Source organism: Urocitellus parryii, chromosome 1 (assembly GCF_045843805.1).
Source record: "Urocitellus parryii isolate mUroPar1 chromosome 1, mUroPar1.hap1, whole genome shotgun sequence".
Lineage (NCBI taxonomy): Eukaryota > Metazoa > Chordata > Mammalia > Rodentia > Sciuridae > Urocitellus > Urocitellus parryii.
This window is the reverse complement of record NC_135531.1, coordinates 136887350-136903776: the sequence shown is the minus strand read 5'-3', so window position 1 is coordinate 136903776 and position 16427 is coordinate 136887350. Positions and strand designations below refer to the sequence as shown.

The window sequence follows — 16427 nt, the reverse complement described above, 5'->3', positions numbered from 1 at the left end:
CTAGCACCATTTATTAAAGAGGCTATCCTTTCTTCAATGTATATTTTGGTGCCTTTGTTTGGTGTGAGGTAACTGTATTCATGTGATGTTTATTTCTGTCTTCTATTCTGTACCAGAGGCCTACATGTCTATTTTGGTGCCAATATCATGCTGTTTTTGTTACTATTGCTCTTTAATATAGTTTAAGATCTGGTATTGTGATGCCTCTTGCCTCACTTTTCTTGCTAAAGATTGCTTTAACTATTCTAGGTCTTTTAATTTCCAAATGAATTTCATGATTGCTTTTTCAAGTTCTATGAAGAATGTCATTGGGATTTTAATAGGAATTGCATTAAATCTGTATAATGCTTTTGGTAGTATGGCCATTTTTGACAATATTAACTCTGCCTATGCAAGAGCATGGGAGATCTTTCCATCTTCTAAGGTTTTCTTCAGTTTCCTTCTTTAGTGTTCTGTAGTGGTCATTGTAGAGGTCTTTCACCTTTTTTGTTAGATTGATTCCCAAGTATTTTATTTCTTTTGAGGCTATATTGAATAGGGTAGTTTTACTAATTTCTCTTTCAGTGGATTCATCAATTATGTATAGAAATGCATTTGATTTATGGGTATTGATTTTCTATCCTGCTATTTTGCTGAATTCATTTATTCTAGAAGTTCTCTGGTGGAATATTTTGGAACTTGTAAATATAGAATGAGGTCATTAGCAAATAGTGATAGTTCTTCTTTTTCTGTGCATAGCCCTTTAATTTCTTTTGTCTGTCTGCTTGCTCTGGCTAGAATTTCAAGGACTGTGTTGAATAGAAGTGGTGAAAGAGGGAATTCCTGTCTAGTTCCAGTTTTTAGAGGGAATGCTTCCAATTTTTCTCTGTTTAGAATGATGTTGACCTTGGGCTTAGCATAGGTAACTTTTACAGTGTTACATTGATCCTGCTATTTCTAGTTTTTCTAGTGTTTTGAACATAAAGAGGTGCTGTGTTTTATTGAATACTTTTTCAGCATCTATTGAGATAATCATGATTCTTGTCTTTAAGTCTATTAATGTGGTATTACATTTATTGATTTCTGTATATTGACCCAACCTTGCATCCCTGGCATGAACCCCACTTGATCATGGTGCACTGTCTTTTTAATACATTTTTGTATGTGATTGGCCAGGATTTTATTGAGAATTTTTGTGTCTATGTTCATCAAGGATATTGGTCTGAAGTTTTCTTTCCTTGATGTGTCTTTGTCTGGTTTTGGTATCAGGGTAATGCTAGCCTCATAGAATGAGTTTGGAAGGGTTCTCTCCTTTTCTATTTAATGGAATAATTTGAAGAGTATTGGTTTTTCTTTGAAAATTTTACAGAACTTGGCTGTGAATCTGTCTGGCCCTGGGCTTTTCTTGGTTTGTAGGCTTTTGATGGCGTCTTCTATTTCCTTGCTTGAAATTTATCTGTTTAAATTGTTATGTCCTCCTGATTTTGTTTGGGGTATATGTCTCTAGAAATTTTCAGTGTCATTGAGATTTTCTATTTTATTGGAGTATAAGTTTTCAAAATAGTTTCTGATTATCTTCTGTATTTCAATAGTGTCCATCGTGATATTTTGTTTTTTATCGCAAATTTTAGTAATTTGGGTTTTCTGTCTCCTTCTCTTCATTAGCATGGCTAAGGGTTTATCAATTTTATTTATTTTTTCAAAGAACCAACTTTTAATTTTGTCAATTTTTTTGAATTGTTTCTTTTGTTTTGATTTCATTGATTTCAGCTCTGATTTTAATTATTTCCTGTCTTCTTATTTTATGTGGTGCTGAGGATCAAACCCAGAGCGCTAAGTAAGTGCTCTACTGCTGAACCACAACCCCTGCCCAGATCTTCTTTTTTTAATCCAATCTGCCAGTCTGTGCATTTCTGATGAGTTTAGGCCATTGACATTCAGGGTTATAACTTAGATATCGTTTGCATTCCCTGTCATTTGGTTTATTTTTGGTTTTTAACTTGACTTGGTGTCTTCTTTGATAGGATTTTCCTTTAGTTTAGTTCCTCCCTTTGCTGATTTTTATTGTTGTTTTTCATTTCCTCCTCATGGAATATTTTTCTGAGAATATTCTGTAGTGTAGGCTTTCTTGCTGTATATTCTTTTAATTTTTGTGTATCATGGAAGGTTTTTATTTTATCCTCAAATCTGAACTTAATTTTGCTGGATATAAGATTCTTGGTTGGCATCCATTTTCTTTCAGAGCTTGGTATATATTGTTCCAGGATCTCCTAGCTTTGATGATCTGGGTTGAGAAATCTACTGAGATCCGAATTAGGTTCCCCTTATGTATAACCTGAAACTTTTCTCTTGCAGCTTTTAAAATTCTATACTTATTCTGTGCTTGGCATTTTCATTATAACATGCCTTGGTGTGGATCTTTTGTAATTTTGTGCATTTGGTGTTCTGGAAGCCTCTTATATTTGATTTTCCAATTCATTCTTTGTGTTTGGGAAGTTTTCTGATATTATGTCATTGAAGAGATTGTGCATTCCTTTGGTTTATATCCCTGTGCCTTCCTCTATCCTGATAAGTCTTAGATTTGGTCTTTTCATGTTGTCTCATAATACTTGAAGGTTCTATTCATGGTTTCTCACCATCTTCACTGTGTGGTCAACTTTATTTTCAAGATTATATATTTTGTCTTTGTTGCCTGAGGTTCTGCCTTCCATGTGATCTAGTCTGTTGTTGATGCTTTCTATTGAATTTTTTATTTGGTTTATTGTTTCCTTCTTTTCAAGGATTTCTGTTTTGTTTTTTTCAGAGTCTCTCTTTCTTGAAGTATCTTTTGCTACCTGCATTTCCTCTCTTATCTCTTTGTTGGAACAGTCAGTTGTTACCTGTATTTGGTATCTTAATTCATTCTGTGCTTCACATATCATTTTCATTACGTGCATTCTGAACTCCTTCTCTGACATTTCATCTACTGTACTGTCAATGGAATCTATGATTGCAGCAGCTTGGTTTGTTTGGGGCACTTTTCTTTCCTTGTTTCTTTATGTTGTCCATGTGTCTTCTTCTCCAGCAGTGTGGATTCACAGTATTATAGTTTCTACCTTATAATCCTGTAGTGTCCCTGTAGGTTTCCAATACCTTGCCTGCAGGAACCTGGATGATGGTCTTGTAGGTCTTGGCTATTATCACTAGTTGGAAGCTGGGAGGGGTGGCAGGAGGGGTACCCAGTGGGAGGACCCAGCCCAAGCATTGGTAGATGTGGCACTGCTCCTACCAGGTGGCAGGCAGGTCAGGGTTGCTCTATTCCTACTCCTTGGGCTTGGCGGGTGGACCCCAGTTTTGTCATTTTTTGACACATATAAATTGTACATATTTATTGAATATGAAAAGATTACTTCATGTGATGTTTGATACATGTATATATTGTGTAATGGTCAAATCAGGGTAAACATACCTACTCTTCCTACAGTTATCATTTCTTAGTACCCATTAACCAACTTTTCCCCATTCCTCCATCTCCCCTGTCTCTCCAGTCTTTGGTAACTACTATTTTATTCTCAGCTTCTTTGAGATCAACTTTCTTAGCTTTCATGTAAGTGAGATCATATGGCATTTTTCTGTGTCTGTTTTATTTAACTAAACATAACGATCTGCATTTCCACCTGTGTTGTTGAAAATGACAGGATCTCATCCTGTTATGACTGAATAGTATACCATTGTGTATATTCACCACATTTTCTTTAATCAGTTGATGGACACATAGTTGATTCATTTCTTAGCTATTATGAGTAGTACTGCAGTAAACATGTGCATAATGTCCTTTTGACATATTGATTTCATTTCCTTTGGAAATATACTCAGTAATAGGATTGCTGGATCATATGGTAGCTCTATTTTTAACTTTTTGAGGAACCTCTATACTGTTTTCCATAATAGATTTATTATTTACATTTCCACCAACACTATCTAAGGATTTTCTTTTCTCCATATTCTTACTAATCTTTTGTCTTTTTGATAATAGCCATCCTAACTAGAGTGAGATGATATCTGAGTATGCTTTTAATTTACATTTTCCTGATGTTAATGGTATTGAGCATTTTTTCATGCACATCATTGACCATTTGTATGTCTTATGAGAAATATCTATTTAGGTCTATTACCATTTTTTAAATTTTTGTGATATTTTTAAGGGGACTTGGGGGGGGTTGTTTTGTTTTTGCTATGAGTTGGGTTCCTATTTCTGAGTATTAACCAGTTGTGTAGTTTTTACATATTTTCTCCCATACCATAGATAGTCTCTTCGTTCTGTGGATTGCTTCCTTGTTGCACGGAGCTTTTTAGTTTGATGTACTCCCATTTGTCTATTTTTGCTTTTGTTTTCTGTGCTTTTGGGATCTTTTCCAAAAAATCTGTAGATCTCTTGCCTATTTCAGTGTCTTAAAACACCCCTGTGTTTTCTTTCAGTGAAGTGGCACCCCCTTTCTCCACAAGGAAAGTCTTAACTGGGCTTCTCCAGAAATCTTCACCATGACTGATTTTAGGACTGTCAGCAAAAGAGTCTCTGCAAAAGAGTTCAATGTAGATAAACTTCCTATTTTCATGTTGCCCTATTTTACTTGGCCACTGGCCAAGAAGATACCAGCGCTCCAGATGCTGGACACCCCCTTACTAGTTTTCCATAATAGATGTATTATTTACATTTATCATGTATACATGTATTATTTACATTTAAATAATAATAATTATTTACTGCTGTCTTCAGTGCCTTGCCTCATCTGTCCCTACAACATCAGTAGTTTCATAGTTTCAGGCTTTAACATTTAATTATTTTATCTATTTTGAGTTAATTGTTGTAGAGGATAAGAATAGGTCTAGATTCATTCTTCTGCACGTGAATAGATATCCCTTTTTTGCTAGGTAGATAGCACTATCTATCGAAGAGACTGCCCTCTCCTCAGTGCATATTTTTACCACCTTTATTGATCAGTTGACTAGAGATGCATGGGTTTACTTCTGAGCTCTCTATTCTGTTGCATTGGTCCATTTGTATGGTGTTTTAATTATTATAGCTTTGTAATATATTTTGCAGTTAGTTCAGCTTTGTTGTTTTTGCTCAAGTTTACTTTGCCTGTTTGGGGAATTTTTGTGGTCCCATATGAATTTTTAGAAAATTTGTGCTGGTTCTAAAATATTTTGATAGGGATTGTATTGAATCTATAGATCTCTTGAGGTAGCACAGACGTTTTAACAATATTGATTCTTCCATTCTCTTAACATAGGATATATTCCCACTTTTCTTGTGTCCTTTTCAGTTTCTTTCATAAATGTTTTATGGTTTTCTTTGTAAAGATTTTTTCTCCTCTTTCATGAAATACATTGCTAGGATTTTGTTTTCATAGCTGTTGTAAATAATATCGCTTTCTTGATTTCTTCTTCACATAATTTGCTATTGGTATATAGAAACATTACTTATTTTTGTGTGTTGATTTTGTATCCTGCAACGTTGGTAAAAATTAAGGTTTTAGAACAAGAAATAAGCAAGACTTATTAAAGAATTCTTGCCCAGTAAACTACACATATTCATATTTTTCCTTTTTTTATTTTTTCTTCAGTAATTTTCTTTAGACTTCTCCTATGCCTGCAGGAGACATTTTACTTTAGTTCTTTAGTAATAGTTGTTACAAATCCAAAAGACTCACACCAAACATTCCTTGAACACTAAGGAAGGGTAGGCCCAGGTCCTGCTGACAAGGACATTTTTAAGTTTACTTGAAGAAACACAATTCAAAACAGATTTCTCTCAGTAAGAACCTACTGAATGGGGTAAGATAATTTAAATTGGTTGTGATAGAAAAACAAAACAAGGAATTACAAAGCAGAAGTGGACTTTGTGTGAAAGTTGATAAATTTTGCCTTCATGAAGCCTCAAAATTCCATAATACATGGTTAAAAGTACTATCCCTTAAAACTGAATTTGAATTCTGTTATATTAAGCAAATTATTTATATACCCCAAGTTTCCATTTCCTTATTTTAAAATGGAAAAGAACGTTTTAAATCCTTAATAGCATTCAGAATGGAGAAAGTTAAAAGGAAAATTCAGGGGTAGTTTTGAGTTTAGTCCATCTTTCTTTGTCATATTCTATTCTTTAATATGAGGGTTTTTTTCATATTGATTATGACCTTTTAGTTTCTGATTCTGCTTCTTTTTTACAAAACTTAAAGATTATTGATTTTACCGGAAATATTGTGTTCAGTATTTAATCCATTTTCTTTTTAAAGCTGTTCTCTTTTTTTCACATTATTTTTTGATGCATTATAGTTGAACATAATGATGGGATTTGTTGTTACATATTCATATATGCCATGATATAACAATATAATTTAGCCAATATCACTCCTCAACACTTCCTTCCTCCCTCCTTCCCCCTGCTCCCTTTCCTTTGGTCTACTGACCTCCCTTTGATTTTCATGAGAGCTCTGCTCTTCCCCACACCTTTCCTTTACTTTTTCTTCTCTTTCACATTCTTTAATGTAAGTTCTTAAACTGTATTCTTTAATAGCACTAATGAACTCCACTGGAAGTAAATATAGATTTCTTTTGTTCCTATTTGAATTTTCTTAAAGTTTAATTGTCCCAAAGTTGGCTATGCAAAGGAGACACTAATATTAATTGCATATTTACTGTGTGCTTGCCATAATCTAATTTAATTGTTATGTCTACCCTGTAAAAAAATAAGTATTTATTGGCAAGATTAAGTAGACTGCCCAAGATTACACAGCCAAATGGCAGACATAAAATTAGGTCTCAGACCTAAGAGTTGTGCCTCCTCCCCTGCCAAGATTGCTATCATGGTAGCCCATTTTATAATCTCTTAAAAAGTAATTTTTATATAATAGGGTTATAACTTTACTGAATTCATACTTCCTGATTTATAGCCACAGAATCAACTAATTTTTACATATTTTATAACAGTTCAGTGAGGTGTATCCATGTGTAAATATATATTTCATTATATTAAGATTTTGAGTGCTTATATCATTGTTTGATACTATTCTGGATATAAGTAAGCAAATAGGAATGAAGAAACAGAAAATTAAGAAAATAACAATGATGGTAGGTGTTATAAATTAACATTATGAGAATAACTGAGGGGCTATTTGAAGGTTTTCCTAAGGTAAGACACTCTCTGAGAATGTGACATCTAAGTTGGGACCTAACTGATGTGAGAGAGCAAAATAACAAAATTCAGGGAGCATGTGCTCCAGGGGTAAAGTATGTAATATAGTGGTCCCAAGACCAGTATGAAAGGACATGTTCAAGGAACATGAAGAAGGGAAGTGTGGTCGAAGAGAATCAGAGGTGGATTACTGATGGAGTATGTCATGGCTTGTGTAGCCTTGGAAAACAGTCTGGTTTTATTGTAAATGGACTTGGAAGTCACTAGAGGGGTTAAGGCAGGAAAGTAATATAATCCAATTGATAATTTGAAGAAATGGTACTGGCTGCTATGTAGAAAACACATTCTAAGGAGCGTGAAGAAGACTGCTATGGCATCCTAGGAGATGGCAGTGGACTTGGGTTGTAGTAATAGAATTGGAGAGAAGTAATGGACTCAGGATTTGTTCTGGGGATAGAGTAGACAGGCCTTGCTTCTGAATTGAATGTAGAGAAGGAAAGGAAAATCAAAGATTACGTGTACCATATTTTTACTTGAACAACAAAGCATTAGGGAAACAAGTTGCCATTCTTGAAATAGAAAGAATTTGGGAGGGAAAATGAAGAATTGTGTGTCAGACACTTAAGTTTGAGGTGTCTATAGACTTCTTCTAAGTAGAGAAGTCAACAAGCAGTTGGATATATAATTCAGTCTAGAGTTCAGGGGAGAGAAACTTGGGAATCATTGGCATAAATGTGGCATTTAAAATCATGGAATGAGATTACATATGAGTAGACAGAGAAGGGAAGTCAAGATTCACTATTACAGATAAATCAGTAAATATAGTAAATTATTGCTAATGAGATGGTAAAATATTTTTAAAGGTGCAGGATATTGAAAACCAAGTGGAAAGAAAATACTTCAAGAATCTAATTAGGGCCTGGGGGTGTCACTCATTAGTGAAGCACTTGCCTAGCATGCCAGTCTCTGTGTTCAATTCCCAGCACTGAAAAAAAAAAATGCTATTGAGAGGTTGAATAAGATAAAGACTGAGACTTGACCTTGAATTTGACAAAATGGAGATTGTTAATGACTTTAAGCAATAGTGAACTGAGTTGGGTAAGCAAAGTTGGTTTTGTTTTAAATTCAGTTATAAGTATTGTATTCTGCAGCAAAATCAGTTTCCTTTTACTATGCTTTCCAGCAATTTTGGCCAGCTTAAGAAACAAAGCTGGGCTGTTTGCTGAAATCTGTTATCTGGTAATCAGATGGATTCTTCTAAATGAAAAGAAAAGAAGTAGTATAAATTTCCCCAAAACAGTGTCTTTGTGGGCTTATACTTCCAAACAGTGGACTTCTCAAGGTTTATACTATGAGCCTAAATTTGCCTTCTTCCCCGGAAGAAAGTAAGGTCTAAAATTTCCCTTATTGTTTCACATCTTAGAATAAGGCATACTGTCAGTGTAATTGTTGCATTCAGTTGTCTATTTAAGGTAACACAGGAAATTAGCAGTGCATTTTCAAGAAAAGCTGATTACCATCTGTTATTAGTAATCATCTAAAAACATCACTAAGTAGAAGCATTGGCAATGGTCAGAGACACAGCAGACGAGAAGAGGAAAACATGCATCATTTAGAATGTATTACCTCATAGAATACATCCACTTAAATTATTTTGGAATATTATCAATAAAGGTATAATGTTCTACCCTATGCCCAAAATATTCTACACATTTTTTCCTAGATATGGAACATTGCATATTAGGTCATACTACTTCTGAGACTCAGAGAAACATGCAACTTTGACAGTTTTGTGTCTGAAGCAGCCATCTTTCTATAAGGCTGGAGCATGGGTTCCTGCATTCAGAGAGAGCTTCGAATTGAGGTCTTTATTCAGAGGTCATTTTGTGGCCATCATTCTTGTCCAGACTATGGGTGCAGTAAGATTTCACCTTAGTAGTATCCTACAGAGGATAGATTACAAAATGAAAAGATAGCCATTGGGAATTCATATCTTCTGAATGTTATTTTAATCAAACCTTTATTTTGCAATAAAGGTTGTAACATTGTCTAAATTTGAAAAGCTTATGTTTAAGAGTCTAGCCACAGGAAATTAGTACTTTTCAGGGTTTTATCTTGAAAGAGTCACTTTCCTTTTAAATGTACAATTTAAGATTGGCAAATTAGGGATTTTGAATTTTGCTAAATAAGAAAAGTCACTAGTAAGTTGGAACAAAATTGTTATGATACCATTTTCCTTATGCAAGAGGGCTTTCACTGACCCAGATGTAGGGAAGCAAAGACAGTCCCCCAGTGCTAAGTTCCAGGGCAGTAGGGAAGCATAGCAACCGTAATAAGGAATAATAATCATAGCCAGTTTTTCAGCAACCTGCATATCTAAGAGTTTGGAACAATTTTAAATACAAAGATAAAGATAATATATTGTTGGGAAATGACTTTTGTAAATATAATATTTACTGCTTTTTTTCCAACTTGTTTAATTTTTCATTATGTATTTTTTTATCATATTTCAGAATTAATAGTTTATTAGGAAAAAAGTTCATAGGTGTTTGGCCTTTTCAGATAATGTTCTAGTCTGTGAGATAGCTTTTGAGACTACAGGGAAATCCAGTCAAGATTCACTTTTCTTGTGCACTTCTGATTTTGAGCATCAGGTCATATTTTGCACAGTTTAGACAATCTTCTCAGTACCTTGAGCCCTGAAGATGGTTTAAGTATGGAAAGAAGTAAGAGCTGGACAGGTCTTCTAAAAGGTGAGGTCTTGGTCTGTTTGGGTGATGCTGTTCTAATCCCTTAGAAACTCACTCTCTCATGGTGTGTCTCAGGCATTCAGTTCCATACTAGTGGCTAAGTTCTGAGATGGCCAGAAAAGTGGTCTTCACAGTAGGAACAAGAACCCTAGGTGGGTGTGAGCCTGCACTTCTGTAATCCCAGCCAGTTGGGAGACTGAGGCAGAAGGATCGCAAGTTCAAGGCCAGCCTGGACAACCTACCAAGACCCTGTCTCAAAAAAAAAAAAAAAAAAAAGTTTAAAAGGGCAGCTCAGTGGTAGAGCACTTGCCTAGCATAAGTGAGCTGAGGTTTGATTTCTATTACTCTAACTGCTTTCCTGGGTAGGCTTAATATGCTGCTTCAATTGTGACATGAGGCTGGAAGCCATGTATGCTTAGGAAGAAGGTAACTCAGAGGCTCTGAAAAGCTTTCCCTTAAAGGCTAAGTATGGGAAGCATTGGATACCAAAGTTTAGAACCAAAGGGAAAATTTTCTTGATGCTGGGGCAGAAGCTCTGGTTGAAAGAGGTGTAAAGAATAATAGAGTCATCTAGGCATTTAAAGGTAAAGGGCATGTCTGCATACAGAGGGAAAAGGGACACAGATGGAAATAGCTCCACCACTGGTACATGTCTGTGTTGTGCTTTGTTTTACAGTGCTGAGATTCAAACTTGTGGCCTCATATACATAGGCAAGTGCTCTACCACTAAGCTTCATCCCCAGCCTGTTGTTGTTTTAATAGACTTTATTAGAGCAATTTTAGATTAACAGCAAAATTGAATTGAGCCGGCAAAAAAGTAGAGATTTCCCATGTGCTCCCTGACCTCACACATTAGTAGTATCCTACATCAGTGATACATTTGTTATGCTCTGTGAACCTATGTTGACATACCATAATCCAAATCCATTGTTTGCATTAGTTCACTCTTGGTAGTATATGTTCTGTGAGTTTTGATGAATATCCAATGGCGTTTATCTACCAGTATAGTATCACATAGAATAGTTTCACTGGCATGTGTCTTTTTGTCTTTCTGGCCTCGTGATGCCTCCTTTTAAACAGGAAACATATTAGACCTTTGTCATTTGTGGGGATCACATCCTAAGACTTTCATAGATCACCAGAATTATAAATGCCACTAAAACCAATATATGTCCTCAGCAAATGCAATATATTTTTGCAGAATTCTTAATGAAATCTTTTTTAGACTCTTAATGAGTATTTAAATATAAGACTAAAGTAATTTATAAACCATTATTTTCATAGATATTAGAGCTTCTTGATTTCTTTTGGGAACCAGGTTTCACACACACAAAAAAAGCATAGCACTTCACATGAATAGTATGTGTAATTAACTGAGAGATGTGCACACTGCCGTGGTGGGGCTGATATATGTGAGATAACTACTTGCCTCCAACAGTATCTAGCCCAGGAAATTCAAATCTTTGCTTCAGGAGAAGGTCATAGACTTTCATGGTTAATCTTTAAGGTATTTAATACTAAATACCTACAAAAGCCAGGATGTAATTCAGTGGGACAGCAATTGCTTACCATGTGTGAGGCCCTGGATTCAATCCCCAGCAAAAAAAAAAAAAAAAAAAAAAATCACGTGTTCAATGTGTATGAAGTTAATTGGTCCACTGTCAGTCAGCAGTCAGGTCCCACAGGGTTCTTGACATGGTACTGTTTCACAGCTGCTCTTTCCAAGGCCTCAGCCTAACTCTTCCCTATCACTGGTAGCCTCCTCTACCTCTGATCTCTTACCACTCCTTACACCCTTACATACACTCTCTTCTGTTTCTACCAGGTTAAGCTTCCAAAAGGTGGCAGTCCCTATTCCTTTCATTTTAGGAAACAATTCCATACCTGGCTCTTCCCATTTTTAGCTCTCACTGTTCACTGTGTTCCTAAGCAATAATTTTGTTCCATTAAGGTGCACCACATTTTCCTATGCCACTTCTCCTCCTCAAAATACTGCCTTGATGAAACCCTTTCCAAACAGATATTTTTTCCTTCCTTTGTACAACACAACACTTTGTACCACTAAACACATTCAGCTTTGTATTACAGTTAATTTCTGCCTCCCCACACTTCATGACTATGCAAATCATAGGACACACTTCAGACTAGACTTAGCTTTATTTCCATGACAGTGTCTGCTGTTTATTCATCACTTCAGTATTACATCAGTGACGTATTTTCATTTCCCTCACAGTGTCTTTACATGTAGTATTCAAATATATCTGTTTTGTTTTTATGTGAATGGTATCATGTTTTTCTGTTGTCCTTTTTCATTTAACACAATTCATTTATATTCATATATGTTAGTACCTCATCACTTTTTTTTAAGAGAGAGAGAGAAGAAAGAGAGAATTTTTTAATATTTATTTTTCAGTTTTCGGTGGACACAACATCTTTATTTTATTTTTATGTGGTGCTGAGGATCGAACCCAGCGTCCCGCGCATGCCAGGTGAGCGCGTTACCACTTGAGCCACATCCCCAGCCCAATACCTCATCACTTTTAATGGTTTCATAATCTAAATGGATATTACCTACCTTATTTAACTATTGATGGACATACGAGGAAGCTTTTAAAAGTTGGCTACTACCAATTTTGCTGCAGTGTGTATCTTTGCACACTTATGCAGATATACCAGAAAGATAGCTGAAGTTACTGGGTCAGGGGGTATTTACATTTTTAACTTGTTAATGCCTAATTACCTTCCAAAAACATTTATTAAATTTATTTTTCCACCAGTAATATATGAATGTGATCGTTTCCAAGTCTGCCTATTATTATTGGCCATTTTGGTTTTTGCTAGTCTTTTGCACACAAAAAATGCTTTCACTGTAATTTACATTTCCCTCCTTATTAGTGAGGTTAAATTTCTTTTAACTTTCTTTATGGTGTCATTTGTGACTTTTAATTTTTACATAGTCAAATCTTTAGTCTTCTTACTTATGGCTTCTTAATTCTGTGCCTTAATTAGAAAAGTCTTCCCAATCTAAAATTACAGAAATGTTTTCTTCTGGTAGTTTTACTTTTTTTCTTTACTTCTTTTTCTTTAAGATGGGTTCTAACTTGTTGTCCAGGCTGGGCCCAAATTCCTGGGCTCAAGAGAGCCTCTTGAATAATATAGCTACAGACCTGTGCCACTACGTCCAACCTACTTTAACATTTAATCATTTTCTTTTTGAGTTTTATTTTGGGTTTTGATGAAGAGTAGTTATAGCATTTTATTTTTTTAATTTTTTCCAGCCATGTTGAAAGTTTTTTAGTTGGTTTGAAATGTCATGACAAAAGTTTTATATGTATTAGAATTATTTCTGAATTTTTTTCTTGTCTACCAATTGTTGTTTTTTTGGTACCGGGGATTTAACCCAGGGGTACTTAACCACTGAGCCACATCTCCAGCCAGTTTTCTATTCTTTTTATATTTGAGACAGGGTCTTGATAAGCTGCTTAGAGCCTTGCTGAGGGTGACTTTGATAAGCTGCTTAAGTTGCTGAAGCTGACTTTGAATTTGTTATCCTCCTGCCTCTGCCTCCCCAGCTGCTAGGATTACAGGCCTGGCTCTACCAACTGTTTTATTCTTATTACCAAAATTTTATTCTTTTGCATTGTTTCTTAGAATTTTAGAATCATACTGTGGGTTCTATTAAATTTTTTTTTTTTTTTTTTTTTTTACTTTTGGGATTTCTGTTTGGGTTGCATTTTGTTTATGGATTACTTGGGGAGAATACATATCTTTGCAATATTGAGTCTACCATTTTGGACCTTTTACTAAAAGTCTCTTAAATCAAGTTTTTGTCCTATTATAATATTTTATGGCTTTTTCTTCTAGATTATATACTTTATTGCTGGATTTTTATGTATTTTATAGTTTCTATTGCTATTTTAATAGGATCCCTGTTTTTCAATTGTCACTTATAATGTTGTTAGCTGTTAGAATACTAAAACTATTAATTTTGTGTATTTATTTATAACCATCTTATTAGTCTTAATTTTTTAGTTGACTTTCTTGGATTTCCTAAGTATACAATTGTATCACTTGTAAAAACAATGATCGCCCTCCACCCCCATCATTTATGCCTCATTTCTTTTCATTGCCTTACTTAAATAAACTGTTAGAGATCCCCAGGACATCATTTTAGAGTGGCCATAATAGTGAGCATTTTTCTCTAGTTCTTAGCTGTACAAGGAATGCTTCTGTATATTTTAAATTAAATTGATAGCTTGCCATAGGTACCTGAGAAAGGAATTTTATCAAGTTAAGGAAATTTTCTATTTTTTCTCTTATTGAAGATTTTTAATCAAAACTCAATGTTACATTATATCAAAAGCTTCTTTGACATCTATTAAAATCATTTTTTTTATGTTGTACTATTCTTACTTTCTTGGGACAAATACCACATGGTCATGTGTTCTTTATATTACCCTCACTTACTAAATCTTGTTTTATTTTAGAGTGTTTCTTTTTATTTTCATATATATAATAGGCCTGAACTTCTTTTGACCTCTCTTCACTTATGTTTTTCCTTGCTGTTTAATACTTTATATAGATGGTTGGGAGCTAGGTCTGTCTTGAGGATTTGATAATACTCATAAATCTGAGGCTGGTAACTTTAAAAGATGAAATATTCACTACCAGTTCAATTTTTGCTACCATAATCAAGGACTGTTAATATCATGCCCACTTTTCTCTGATCTGAAACAACTTACTAATTTTTCCATTTATTAATGGTAAGTGGAGATAAAATCTAACTCCTGGTATTGTTGTCAAGATCCAATGAGATGATGTGGCCATTTAGCATTGTTGTGGCTCAGATAAATGTCCATCAGTAATAACCACTATTATTGTTACTTCATTAGGTTGATTTTATCTTAGTCATCTCCAACTGTTGCACAGTATGGTTATATAACCTCCATAGAAAGATAGAGGACATAAAGATTAGCTTATGATCCAGCCAACAGTGGCAGACATCAGCTCCCTCTGACACATGCCTGGTGGGTCTGGATTTTGTGTCTTGGCAGACCTACCTGGCTGGAATGCACCACCTCTGCTGTGTGCCTTGGACACTCCTGCTCTACCTGGAATTTGTTTTCCACATTGGGCATGCTTGCTTACATTAATTATTGAAGATTTTTAACTCGAATGGAAAAATAACTTTTTTTATAAAAAAGTTCTTTGAGGGCTGAGATGTGGCTCAAGCGGTAGCGCACTCGCCTGGCATGCGTGGGGCACTGGGTTCGATCCTCAGCACCTCATAAAAATAAAATAAAGATGTTGTATCCACTGAAAACTACAAAATAAATATTAAAAACAAATATTCTCTCTCTCTCTCTCTCTCTCTCTCTTAAAAAAAATCTTAAAAAAAAAGTTTTTTGAAAAATCAGGATCATAATGCACAATGCTATGGAAAGACAGTCTTTTTTATACAATTGGCCCAAGCATAGTGTGTGATTTTTTTTATTTTGACTTTTTAGGAAATTCTTAGATGTTTCATCTCTCTTTTTTTTTTCTTTTCTTTCCTTTTTTTCAATATTAGGGATTGAACCCAGGACCCCATACATCTAGACAAATGCTCTACCCCTGAGCTACATTTCCAGCCCCCATTTTTATTTTATTTTGAGACAGATTCTTGTTAAATTGCCAAGGCTGGCCTTGAACTTGTAATCCTCCTGTTTCAGCCTCCCACATAGCTTGGATTACAGACATGTGCCACCAACCCCCAACTTGTCTTTTTGAAAGTAGCATAAAGTAGAAAATGGAGACTTGTTGCATTCTCATCAAGAAGCAGAATATGTTTTTTTTCCAGGGTTCACTACTTCAATAATCCCTCATCTGATATTTAAAATGTATTTACGTTGAGTCATTTCTTTCTCTTTTGCTGGTGAACCAAGAGATCATGAAATGATTTTGCAGAGGCAGTAGCATTACGTTCAGTTTCTTTTTTTGTATATATCAGATAAGAGGCCTGCAAATGGAAGTAAGTCCGACTCACATCCTTTGTATGGTGATGGCAGTGATGTTTGCCTTTTAATCATCGGAGTGACATTTATTAGTTCATAAACCTGCTTCCAAAGAACCTAAGGTCTTTTTGATGAAAGGTGACTATAAAAAGACTATTAAGAGGTTTTTGACAGGCTGCTTTTATTTTTGCAAACATTCTTCTTTTTAGTGTTTAGCAACTACTATCTTAAAAGAAATTTGGGGGCAGGGACATGCCAGAACCAAATGGAAGTTAATGCTCTCGTTTAGGATTAGGATTTCTGAATCTGTAATTAGGAAGGCAAAATAAAATTTTGATTTAAGCTTCTAAATCACCCTCTGTGATTTAGAAGAGCCTCCTTCTAGTTGGAAAAAAATTCACAGATCTGAGGAATAGAAGCAGCACAAGGGGCCTGGCTTTTGGTAAACCTTAATAATAAGAGAAGAGGAACCAGGAAGTAGTTTCCTAGATTCAGTACTAGTGGAACAGCAAGGTTTTGGTCCTATTTATT

At 34.9% G+C, this 16427-nt stretch overlaps 1 protein-coding gene across 1 annotated transcript in view; it reads left to right on the top strand.

Annotated features, from left to right (window-relative positions):
* The window catches only part of Rad50 (RAD50 double strand break repair protein), a 94732-nt gene that overhangs the window by 71465 nt on the left and 6840 nt on the right, over positions 1–16427 (top strand). The window lies entirely within an intron of this gene.